Genomic DNA, 13,705 nt, shown 5'->3' with positions numbered 1-13,705 from the left:
CTGTCTCCTGGTATTAGGCGGCCCCGGCCAACGGCACACTTTATTTAGATAAAGAAACAGGACTCTATTTCACATGTCTTTCCAAAAGAGGTGGATGAGCCACAAATTAAAGAATGTGTCACATAGTTACAAGGTCGATTCGCTGTTATGGAAGTATCAAGTGGGGAAAGGATCCTCATGAAGCCTTCCTGGAATTTTGGCAGTAGAAGGAGGTAGATTATGTGGGATCCTCTGCAAGTAGAACAAAACAGTTAAAAATGCATAAAAAGCAGAGAATAGGCATGCTAACATCACCCAGGGGGGCGATCAGGAGTTCCTTTGGAAGCAACCTCTCCTTTTCCTTGATCTTTTACAGTAATATGATAACATTTAAAACCAAGGTATGCAGTAGTAGATAACATGTCTACTAAAGGACAGTTAAAGGTACTTTAAAAAGAAAAATGAAAAAAAGGGGCCCAAGCAAGAAAGAGATAAGACATCAAACAACCATGTTGGACATTTTTGAGATCTTACTGTTTTTCAGGTATGCAAAATATTTCACATTCATCATCTCATTTAACCCTTATAATAATCCTGAGAAGGAGATATTATTTCCATTTTAGGGTCAGCAAACTCAGACTCAGAGCGATGCAGTGTCTTATCCAAGGTCACACTGCTAGTAATTGGTGAAGTCCAAATTGGACCCTGACTCCAAAGACCACACCTTGCAATACACCCTCTGAAGTGCTGCCTACTGATTACTTCCAAAAAATGGTGTAGAAATCAGAATGCTATCACTTGAAGATCCATTTTCATTTCCTCCCAGTCATTTACATTTGAGATAAATGGTTCCCTCAGTTGCTCATCAATATACCATAATTCTTAAGGAGACCATATTTCTAAATATTTCTAAAACTGTATTTTACACACTTCGTTCATATGCCTTTATGATTTTTTTCTTACCTGCTAATGTTTTCCTTGAAATTTTCTGTTTCTTTTTATTTCAGCTTCTTCCTAAGTTGTAATGTTCATGAAGTCATACGTTTGATATGCTTACATTTTTCTAATAGTTATTAAATAAATATATATAATCATTAAAACAAAATATCCATCCTATTCCAGAGTGCTTCATATTTCACATCTGGGAAACGTTCTTTTTTAATATATATATATATATATATATATATATATATATATATTTTATTGATTTTTTATAGAGAGGAAGGGAAAGGGATAGAGTCAGAAACATCCATGAGAGAGAAACATCCATCAGCTGCCTCCTGCACACCCCTACCGGGGATGTGCCCGCACCCAAGGTACACGCCCTTGACTGGAATCAAACCTGGGACCCTTCAGTCTGCAGGCCGACGCTCTATCCACTGAGCCAAACCAGTTAGGGTGGAAACGTTGTTCTTGACTTGTAAGCAGAGAGAACTGAAATGCACCTCCTCAAACCACCCCTATGGCAGAGCTGCCCTTCTCATAAAGAACACCATTCCTGCACAATTAAGGTGGATTTTTTGTTTCAGCCTCACCCAACCAAATGGTGAGATGGTTTCCAAATTCTAAGACCGTCTACCCTCACTTGGTAGAACTTACCATCAAATGACCTAGAGAGTACTGTGCCAGGATCCTGACACTTCTACCTGCCCTGGTTCAGGCTCTTCACACTTGGCCTTTGACTTGCCAGTCTCCTGCCTCTCCCCCAACTCAAGCAGGATCCCCTACTCATCTTCAACATCTCCTTTTACATTGAGCCATTTCTCAAGGTACAGTACAATTTGCTCATCTTATTCATGCCAAGTGTGGAATTAATAAGTTACTGTGACACCTCTCCCAAGTAAAATACTTGCACATCAATTGGGCTTTCTGGAGACCATGGTTTGACTTTGAAAGTGGCACTCCAGGTATTTTGACAGCCTGAGGTAAGACAGTGCTTCAGGGCCCTTCAGATCACCACATCAGGTATGTGGCCACTAATTCTCTTTCTGTGTGGTCCGATCTTGTCTCCACCAGGTATCCTGAGACCCTTGATAACATGGCTAAGCATGGAATTTCACCCATGATATCCCTCAGGGATTGGTTTGGATCTCCTTTTATTACAACCGCCCGCCCCCCCCCCCCACACTCCATTTTAAAAAATATGCAGTACTCTCTCCTGTCCACATTTCCAGAAGACATCACACTATTTGTGAAAAATTCATCATTCTTTTCTTTATCTTAAAATATACTTTATTATTAAGACATTTTCCTAGTATTACATAATTGTCAATATATAAAAATACATGTGTAAGTAATAATTATTCATCACTTCACAAAATAAACTTTGCCTAACTTTGTTTTGGTGATCAAAGCATAAAACTTTCACTCCTGGGGATCTTAGAGACCCAAGTTTTATGCTTGAAGATTGGAAGGAAAATAAAAGGATTTCCTCTATTAGTCTGAAAGACAGCAACTGGGACCCGCTCTAGAACAGTCATGTGAAGTTCAAGACCATTTTACATTTATTCTAAGAAACAACAGTAAAATGATGTTGAATAAGATAGGAGACACTGAAGGCAGTCGGGGGAACATGATACATTGCTATCTGTGTTCTTGATCTTGAAATTTGCCTTTATTTATGTATCTGAGGCTCAACAGCTGCCTCCACACCTAACCGAGGAACTGTTGGTATGTTCACTCCCTCTTCTTGGAGGGCACATCTCCCAGGCCACATGTTTTCTTGTTTTGTTTTGCGTTGCTGCTAAAAGAACATCCACAAGGGGTGAGAGAGGGCTGACCAAAAAGAGTTGGAATTGGCCCAAAACATTTGACTATTTCTTGGCACCTGAGAAAGGAAGAAACTTTTTATTATTAAGAAGAATGTCCTCACTGTTTGCTAAACATACGCTGTCTTGAGCAGCTGTGTGTCGTGGGAGCCCCTCTTGTTGCTGAGGAAACTCGCTAAATGTGGCCCGTCACCTTGTCATCAAAGAACTCAAATATTCCATCTGATTATCCTTCCCAGCTAAAAATGGACATGTTGGGGATTGTAGAACTTGCTTAGGCAATGCTTTCCGACATATAAAAGTGCCCCATTCCTCACAACTATAGAATTGATTCTCTTCCTTCAAATACCAACATGGGTAAAATATATGCCTTTATACCCAGAGTCCTCTGTGTGAAAATTCTACCTTTGTGACTTAAAGTTGAGGCAATGGCATCGTTAAAAGCAAATGGGAAGATACAAGTCTGCGGTATCATTCTTCATGGATATAATTGAAAATAATGCCTGTATATTTTTTTCCAAGGTCAGTCTCCTCCAAGGGCATTTTAAAGTTTGAGTAAATACAGCTTTTCATCATATTGGGATTAATCAGAAATAATTAAACCCAAATTCTTGTATTTCTAGGAAGAGCAAAAAGGCAGCCAATTTCTTCCTCCTGATTTATACCATGAAGTGTGAGGTAATGACTAGTCCCCATCAACATGTGCTGTTTGCATCAGAGGTCTTTCCAAGTGTTACCTTGGCAGCAAGCGAATGCTCCTCCATTATCTTCTGTTATGCCCAGATTTCAGGATCCCCAAGAAACCACACCAGGGAGCCAGCCAGGTCCGATGCGAAAGCATAAGAGTCTTTATTCGAGCTAGCTCGGCTCCCCCACCTCGCCGATGCAGCGGCAGGAAGGTTTTATAGGGGGGTTGGAGTAAGGGGAGGAGAAAGGACTGTGGGCCCTGCCGATTGGCCAGGCGCAAGTCGGTGTCTTGTTACACAGGATGTGGTCATATCTATGGCGACTTCCCTTGATTGACATTGGTTAGTTTAAAGAAGTCCTGGGTGTGGCTAGCAGAGGCTTGGGCTTCCAGGAAGAAGCCTTGCCAGCACATGGCCAAGGTAAGATGGAGGGCGTAGCCCTTACCCTGGGGCAAGATGGAGGGCCTAGCCCTCGCCCTTTCACTTCCTCATCTAAATGTGAAGATATTGGTTTTTTTGAGCTCCTATTCTATACCTGGCACTGTGTTGGGCACTGGGGATAAAAGAGTAAAGAAGATACAGTTCATATTCTTAAAAAGGTTTCTATCCCCCCAAACAGAGAAGTCAAGTGTCTAACAAGTCAGATCTTTGAACGAAAAAGTTCCCTAATGTAACCCGCAGGGATGGTTGGAGTGAATGGTAGTGCTGGAACAGCATGTAGAAATGAGATACATACAGCCCTGTTTCCTATTAGGAAGGCCCAATAACCTCTGGCCACATTTTAGACAGCCCCGGTGGGTAAACCATACCTAAACCATAGTGGTTCTTCTGTCTGTTTTTGCTGTAAGCATTGCCTAAAGGTAAATGAAGCAGCAAGCATCCATTATGTAGGCTATCACCTATGCCTAAACGAAGTGAACATTGCTGTTGTAAGAAATATTGGACTATGCATCTAGTTTTTACTTATTCTCTGTCAACTTCATACCTGACATACCTGGAGGGAGGGGTAACTGATAGCTGCTTCTTTGATCTCACCATAGTTCCTCAGGGAGAGTCACAGTGGGGCTGGGACTGGAGATAGCTTTCCTTTAGTTGGGTCGCTAGGGAGAATCTGCATCTTGCCCTAGAACAGTGTTTCTCAAAGGATGATTGAAATAGGGTGGATTTCTGTTAAAATATATATATATTCTTAGACATACTCAAGTTTGCTGACCCTGAATTGCTAGGAACGGTGTGTGTGTGGGGACAGGGGCTGAAATCAACAAGTTTAACATTTTTCAAGGGCATTTTTGGCATACTGAAGTCTGGGGGAAAGTCCACTAAGAAGTACCCTGAAGAAACTGATTTGGGTTCAAGGAATTCAATGAATGCATTCAATATTTATAGAATTAAGATGCTTTGAAGGTTCCCAAAATGCCATAATATAGGAAGAGCCAGTGGGTGACACAGATGAAATCCTCCAGTTAGTCACACCACTTAAAATTCTTCAATAATCAAATATTCATGTGATTAAATAAGCTTAACTCTTTTAATTTGTAATTTCCTCTGGTAGATTCCAGGAGGAGGTAACGGTCAACTACATTTGTGGTGTGAATTCATCTTATTAACTTTATCTTCTTTAAATAATATAATAGGGATAAAAAAAAACAACCCATTTAGTATGTCTCTCATAGCTCAATTAAAAATGTATATTCCTGAGACTGTTCATGATGGCCAGTTCTGTGTGTCACGTTGGCGTGTCACGTTGGCAAAGTCACAGTACTCAGTTACTTGGTAATAAGCAATCTAGGTGCTGTTGTGAGGATGTTTTGCAGATGTGGCTAAATGAGAAGATTACCTTTGATAATCAGGGTGGGCCTTATCCAATCAGTTGAAAGATCTAAAGAGCAAAATTGAGGTTTTCCTGGGAAAATAGAACTTCTGCCGCAAGACTGCAACATCAACTCGTTCCTGCTGGCCTGCCCTGCAAATTTCAGACTTGCCAATTCCTTGAAATAAATCTTTCTCTGTAGATAGATAGATATTTTACATATATATATATATATATATATATATATATATATATATATATATATCTGTTTCTGGTTCTGTTTCTCTGGAGAACCCTGACTGTTACACCATCTTACAAACTTCTCTCTTCCGGTCTTGACAGCAGGGAAGTGGGAGAAGTGGGGGGTGGGAGGAGCGTGATGCTCATGAGGGAGAATGGCACATCCATGGACATATGCTCCTGCCTTAGAGGGAGAAGGGAGGGATGCAAGATAAGTGAGCTTCCTGCTCCAGTAAAGCAACAAGGGTTCTTAGGTTGGAGGGCAAACAGACTCCTTTTACTTCCAACAGGCTCTAGAGACGCCATCTGATCCACTTCAGTGCTGTTCCCATTCTCTGTCCAGGCTTCTAAAGCCACCGTCCCTGCATCCTCTGCCCACAGAACCACGAGAAGTAGGAAGGGGTGAGCAGTCCACTAGCGGACCATTAGGCTGGACTCCACTGTTTGAAACCCTCAGGTGTACAGTCTTTCTGCTTTATTCTCCATCTAACTCCGCTCCCCTATTTGGTTCTAACACTAATTTTTTTAAACAAAGCTGAAGGTTTCCTGGTTGAAGGCCAAGAAAGGTCTATAAAGTTTCTTCCCTTTGAAAATCTTCCTTACAGCAGGTGAACTAACCCTCAGAGCTCCATTTCGCTGGGCCATTAATAATAACCTTAGAATCCAGAAATAACTTGTCATTTGTGGCTTCCTATGCTTGCTCCCTACAACACACCCTATTAAAGACTCACCTTATTGAAATGGAGTTGGATCAAAGCTGTTGCCTTTGTTTGCTACACCTGTTAGGTGCCTGAAAGTGCTGACACTATAGAAATATTAGAAAGAAAGAAATGCCACAGGTCAGCAGTTATTTGCCCAGCCAAGGTAATTCATCTTATCAAAAACCAAGCACGGTGTCCTTTCCACAATCCCTACTGCCTTCCTCAGTAGATGAGGTCATTAAGTGATTTGGCATTTAAAGGTTAAGCAGTTGCAAGAGTTGGCAACAATTAAAGGAAATAAAAGCTGATTCTCAAAAATCATCCTAGCAAGCAGTGGTTTCCTACCGTAAAGAATCTCTCATTGTATCACATCATAGCCTTTAGATTTCATGTTGAGATATGTTTGGGGCATTGCTCTTTCTACTTAAGAATTTAATGTAAGGTTTCACATAAGAAAACTACAAAAGGGCTTGGCACTGACTTGTGGAATTTACCCAGAACACAGCATTTATTGTGTCCCACAGCAATTTATTTGTTTAACAAGCACGACAGCTAGTAAGTGGCAGAAATAGGATTTGAACCCCTCTCTGCTCGAATTCAAAGCCCATACACATTCTTTCATTCACCCATTTAACAGAGCCTTATTGATCACTTACTAAGTATCAGCATGGTGTTGTATGTCACATAATCTTGGGGGGAAAATATTAAGAAGGAATAGTGGTGATATCTGCCCAAATCTACCTCCCACCAACTGAAAGTGATGGAGAGGGACTAAGTCAGCTCCCGAGGCTACAACAAACTAAGAAGAATTTATGACTACACCTACTTAAAAATAAGAAATATCATTCAGAAAGTTTATCCGTTTCTCTGTTTTTACAATTTCACAATCCAGTCCACTTCTACTCTTTGATGTCCTAAGATGAAATCATTTGGAAAAATCCCCACTTTGGAGTGAAACAGGTATCCTCATTGTATACTATTTAACCATTCATGTACACTGAACAAGACATTTAATTTCTAGTAATCTATCTTTTTAAAATATATTTTATTGATTTCAGAGTGGAAGGAAAAGGGAGAGAGAAATGGAAACATCAATAATGAGAGAGAATCATTGATTGCTGCCTCCTGCATGCCTCACACTGGGAGCAAGCCTCAACCAGGGCATATGTCCTAACCAGAAATCTAACCATGACCTCCTGGTTCATAGGTCAATGCTCAACCACTGAGCCACGCCAGCCAGGCTCTTATCTCTCTTTTAAAAATAATCCAGAATATGGCAAATGTTCCATGCATGAAAATCTTTACCACTATGTTATTTATAATTAAAAATTGAGAAAGGTTGGGTAAATTATGGTATGGTTGGGCAAATAATGGTATTCTACAATCATTAAAAAAGAATAATTTTATAGATTACTAATCATGTGAAAATTGTTATGAAATAATATTAAGGGGAAAAAACAATTTAACTACTGAATAGGTATATTATGATTAAAACCCAATTTTTTTGGAATATACTCCAAAAAGACCAAAATGCACCAAGATGATAAAAGTGGTTGTTTCAAAATGGTAGGATATTTGTTACAATGGTAGCTTTCCCTTGTTTTTAAACATTCTTTGTAGAGAAAATGAAATTTAAAAAAAAAATTTTACACCCTGGTAATAGATAGGACACTCTATGCTAAGTGAATTGATGGCAAACTATTCCAGTTTATGGGGGGAAATATGGTGCTGGAGGCAAACTAAAAACAGGGCAAAGTTTTGTATGGATGTGGTTATTACTCTAAGCTATTCCTTCACACGCATAACACTTTAATTTTAGTGCAATTTGTTTTCCTTGTAGTGTTTTTCTGTTTTATCTTAACACAACGACTAGAGAGACACCATTCCTTGCCAAAAGCAGTCTAGATCTGAAACCCTTCTGCTAATGGAATCTCTTATCTGCCTGAAACCAGAGCATTGGGCCAAATGGTTTCTTGGATTCTCTTTCAGCTCTACAGTCTAAGCTTCGGTGATTTCACTTATTGTCACTCTGCTGGCAGCCTGGTAGCCCTGCTTTGACTTCATACCATTTCAAGGAAATAGCTGACTAATCAAAACAGAGCTGGGAATACTGTGAGTGTCCTGGGGATATTAGTGAGAAGCTGGGCACTGTTTATGTAGGGGCTGCTCCTGTCAGAAAGCTGGAAGAATGACAGGAGAACTTTTCCCTAATGAACCCCTAGCTTTCCACCTGGCTGGGCAGGATGCCAATCCTAAGAAATCACATTTTCAAGTAAACCAAACAATTGGATATGACAGGTTGAGAAACATTGGCCAGAAATGTAGATGTCACTTTGATATATCTTTACTTAAGAGTTGTTTTATTTTTTATGTCTCGGAGTTGATTAAACAATATTAAGCAAAACCTTACAAACATTCCTGCTCCTTGATTTAAGAATTCATCTAAAGGAAACAATCAGATAAGGTGGGAAGAAATATATGTACTAGACAATTTGTCTAAAATAGCAGCATCAACAGCAAGAGCAGCAAAAACTCTAGTAGTCAGAGTTTCTCCATAGAAACAGATATATAAAAATTAATATTATATACTGAAAGAGAGAGAGAGAGAGAGAGAGAGAGAGAGAGAGAGAGAGACAGACAAACCAGGAAAGCTGAAAGCTGGTGATATAATTCAGTCCAAAGATCTGAGAACCAGAATAGCTGATGGTATAAATCCCAGTCCAAGGGCAGAACAAGATACGTCCCAGCCCAAGCAGACAGACAGACAAAAAAAGGGACGAATTCCTCCTGCCTCTACCTTTTGTTCTCTTCATGCCATCAACAGATTGAATGCCTCCCATCCACACTGGTACATTACTGAGTTATCAATTCAAATGCTAATCTCATCTGGAAACACTCGGAGACGACACCTAGAAATACTGTTTAACCTGGGAACCCCATGGCTCAATCAAGTTGACCCATAAAATTAACCTTAACAACAAATGGAAACACTCTAAATGTCCAACAGTAGAGGATTAGTTAAATATGGTATATCCATACAATGGAATACTATATGGCCATTCTAAGTGATATTGTATCTCTATTCTTAGTGGTGCTGATGAATTTTCCATCACATATTAAATGATAGAAAGATTATAAGAGAATTTGTGGTTTATAATCTAATCTTTTAAAATATGCACATTTGCTTGACTAGAAATCTGAAAGGACATGCACTAAAATGTTAACAGTGATTTATGCCTGGTTTTAGTTTAATATATATTTTGTTTTTGCCCATTTGTATTTCTAATGTTTCTACTTTTAAAAATTAGTCTTTTACAAGTGTTTAAAATTTAAGAAAGTATAATTTTAAATCCTGTAGTAACTAGTATGTACTACTTCTATAAGTGAACTGCTAGCACCTGCAGGGCACTGAAGGCCATGTAACGAAGTGCTGATTTGATCAGAAGAGCCGATGGAAACCACACAAAGACTGAAATGTACAGAAAAAAATGGGAGCGAGGGAGAGAGGTTTCTAGGAGGTCAAGTGTGAGACAATGGTGACTGGGAGTGAGGAGAAGAGGAAAAAAATGGAAAAATATGTAGGAGATCTGGAGGTTTAGGAAGAAAAAGACACAGCCATACCTTTGGGCTTTGGCTTAAATGATACAGAAAAGTAAATGCCACAGATTCCGGTTAGTAGGCAGAAGTCAAAAGATCAGTGAAGGCTTACAAGATAAGGCCTAGGGAGGTTTGATAACTGAGACATCCATGGGTCCTGGTAGGCAAGTTAAGTTAATATTCCTACATTTGTCCCTTAACGAAGTCTTCAGTTAAATCTTGCCACGCTCTCTCTTTTAATTGCTGCACTTCAGTCACCTTGTCTTTTCACCTGCTCTGATTTGGGGGTTGAAAACCATAAGTGCCACAGGAGCCAGGCAGGTAAATGAGTGAAGCAGGCCCAATGTGGGCTGTCATGAACTGGGAAAGCTTATGTCGAGTCCAAAGCGGGTAGCCTCTACCCACTTTCTTCCCACTTTCTTCTGCATTAGACCCCAAGTTCTGTGAAGGCAGAGTCCAAGTGTGGTTTTTATTCGTCAGAGTACCTGAGTGCCTAAGCAGAGTGCCTACACCCAATAAACACTCAATAAATGCTTGGGGAGAAATCAATGGGTAGATGCTAGGATGTATAACTGAATCATGGCAGAACCCATGTTCCAACGTATCACAGCGAGTGAGAAGTTTTAGTTATGCAATGCAAGGTAAAAAAAAAAACAACAAAAACAGGGTGGGGCCCTAGCTGGTTTGACTCAGTGAATAGAGCGTCAGCCTGTGGACTGAAAGGTCCCAGGTTCGATTCCAGTCAAGGGCACATGCCCAGGTTGTGGGTTCAATCCCCAGTAGGGGGCATGTAGGAGGCAGCCGATTAATGATTCTCTCTTAACATTGATGTTTCTATCTCTTTCTCCCACTCCCTTCCTTTCTGAAATCAATCTATATATATAAAAGCCTAAGTGACCAGTCAACCGGTAGCTATGATACCCACTGACCACCAGGGGGCAGATGCTCAACGCAGAAGTTTCCCCCTGGTGGTCAATGCGCTCCCACAGTGGGAGCGCCACTCAACTGACCAACGGGTGCCAGGCGCCGGGCTCATGGCTGGCGAGTGCAGCTGCAGCCAAATGAGCCTCTCCTGTGGACACTCCCCCTGTGCACCCCTCCCCCATCCAGACCAGGACGGGATGGGGACCAGCATCGGGACTGACTGCCGGTTCTAGGTCATGGGTGCACCTGTATTGCCTTAGGACGGGTGCCTGGAGATCACAGCAGAGTGGCAGCGAGCCTACCAAGCAGTGGTGGCATCAGGCACAGCCACCTGCCACTTCGCATACTACTATATTCCTAAGGGGATGTAGGACTACCAGTTTCAGCTGATCCCCGCAGGCCAGGCCTAGGGACCCCATCAGTGCACAAATCCGTACACTGAGTCTCTAGTAAAAATATTAAAAAAAACAAAACAAAAAACAAAAAACAGGGTAGGGCAAAAGTAAGGTTACAGTTGTTCATATGGAAAATTATATAATAATAAATAATACAAATCACAACTGTAAACCTATTTTTACCCCACTCTATACCTGTATACCTTCATAATTGTATGTAGGATGAATGAAAATGTTATTACTCCCAAATCTCAGTGTCTGGCTACAACAAAGACTATCTCTAGCTAAGGCAACAGTTCAACAGGGGTTCCTGATCTATTGGTTGTCCTCCAAAGTGTGGGTTGTGACTGAGGAGTTGGTCTCCTTCTTATCCAGTGGTTCTTTTTCCTGTAGTGGACCAGATATTATGTATTCTAGGCTTTGCAGGCCATACAGTTTATCTGTCATAACTACTCAACTCTGTAGCAAGAGAGCAGCCATAGACCATAAGCCTGTAGACTCTTTGTGAACTCTGCCCTGGGGTATCAGAGACCTTCCTTGGATCTCTGCTTCTGGCAAGCAAAAGGAAGAGATGATTATATGGAAGATTATTATAAACCATACCTAGAAGTGGTAATGTTTGCCTTCATCTCACTGTCATAACTCAATTACCTGGCCCCACCAACTTCAGGGGAGGAGGGCTGGGAAATATAGTCTAGCTGTATGCCCAGAAGGAAAAGAAAACTAGGTTTAGTGAATTCATAGCGCCGGTCCTTCTATTCACCAAGGATCTGTTAACTTTGTCCCATACATAGAATACACTCAACCTTCTCTCAAAGGAGCAGTTCAAAATCCCAACCAGTCCTGGCATCTGGCTGAAGGTCCAGGATCTCCGGTGATGTGAGCCTTTTCTCTACCAGGTCCAGATGTAATTCTTTGTGGTTGTAAAAAGACAGATTATTTGTCCCTGTCCCTCTCCCCTCCCTAACAAACAATTATGAGATAGGGAGGGTACACCTGCAATAGATACTCCTATTTGGAAAGGATAAGAAGACACAAAGCAGGGGCTGGTCCGTGCAGTTACAAAACCCCACTGTACAAACCTTCTGAAAGCTCTCTACCCTGTTTGATTACGTCCTGACTCGGCTTTTTGTTGGGAGCTCCCTTGTCCATTGTTTTACCTGGCTTCTATCTCTACCCATTTTGTCCATCATCTCCTTTGGCCACATCTGAAGTGGGTACTGGGGACCATGCTCTCCTTAGGGCCTTCCCAGTTTTGTAGATTGCTTCCTGTTTGATTAACTTTTGGGCTCAAAAGTTGTCTTACATTTCAAAGATATTTTAAAGATGGTCATGATATCTTTGACAACAAAATTTCTTTCAAAAGTTAATAAGCTTCTAGCTAGTTCCTCATACCACTAACTTTATTTTTTGTCTCCTCACCATAAGCCATCCTCCCTCAATTTAAAGGCCTCTACCATCTAATAGAATGCACGGGAAGGCCACATTCCTGATATGATCTTTGTTTGTCACAGGGCTGAGTTTTGGTTTACCTGGGGGGGGTGGGGGTATCCCTGGCTTTAATACTCAAAGACGTATCTCTTACTACTTGGGAATCTAAATGGTATCATCTATTCTAATATTTCAACAATTATAGATTTCTTGACATTTAATTCCCTTTCATTTCAGCTTGAAAACCAACAATTCTTTCCTAAACTCATTTCTTTCCTATAAAACATTACCAAGGACACCTAATAGTAGTCAACACACACTAGCACTCAAATTCCCACCACTTCCCCCAGAGCTCGATTCAGTAAGCACATGGTCTTCTTTCAAGATACTACAGGTGACAATTTTTCAAAGTCTGTGATACTGCCACTTTATAGCAGAGTATCCATCATTCCAGCTACTACTATTAGTTTTCTTACCATTCACCACCTTATTTTAGGTGTCTGCTATGGCAGCACCCCACTTCAAGGAACCAGTTTCTGAACCAACATTTAGGTGGTTCAAAATAATAAAAAAAATAGTTTTTGACCTGAAATTGTCCAACACAAGTATCCCTGGTTAGCTCTGGCCAGCATGCTCAGTGGTTAGCACGTTGGACCTGGGCGGGGGGGGGGGGGGGGCGGCAAAGTTTTTAATTCTCCGGGGCAAGGGGCACCTTTTGCCCCGGGGTGGGGGGGTGGGGGGAGCACATGTGGGAGGCCACCAATCGATATGTCTCTCTCACATTGATTCCTCTCTCTCTCTCTCTCTCTCTCTCTCTCTCTCTCTCTCTCTCTCTCCTCCCTTTCACTTCCTCTCAAAATCAGTGAGAAAAATATCCTTAGGTGTGGAGGGCTGGAACAAAAGCATGGATGGAGTGTTTGTGTGAACTAATATAAATTCAAAGTAAACATCATTACATAAAAGGGTACGGTCTTTTTTTTTTTTTAGTTTTATTCATTTCAAACAGGCCGGATCCGGCCCGCAGGCCATAGTTTGCCCACGGCTGCAATAGACCCACGACGGACCCATGTTTCATTGGCCAGAACTCAGTTCTGTGGCTCCACCCAACAGCAAAGGAGAATGGGAAAGATAGCCTAACTGGATGCCTAGGAGGAAAACAAAAATGATGTTGGTG

The sequence above is a fragment of the Myotis lucifugus genome, unplaced genomic scaffold (assembly GCF_000147115.1).
Source record: "Myotis lucifugus unplaced genomic scaffold, Myoluc2.0 scaffold_1, whole genome shotgun sequence".
NCBI lineage: Eukaryota > Metazoa > Chordata > Mammalia > Chiroptera > Vespertilionidae > Myotis > Myotis lucifugus.
This window is presented reverse-complemented; position numbering follows the sequence as displayed.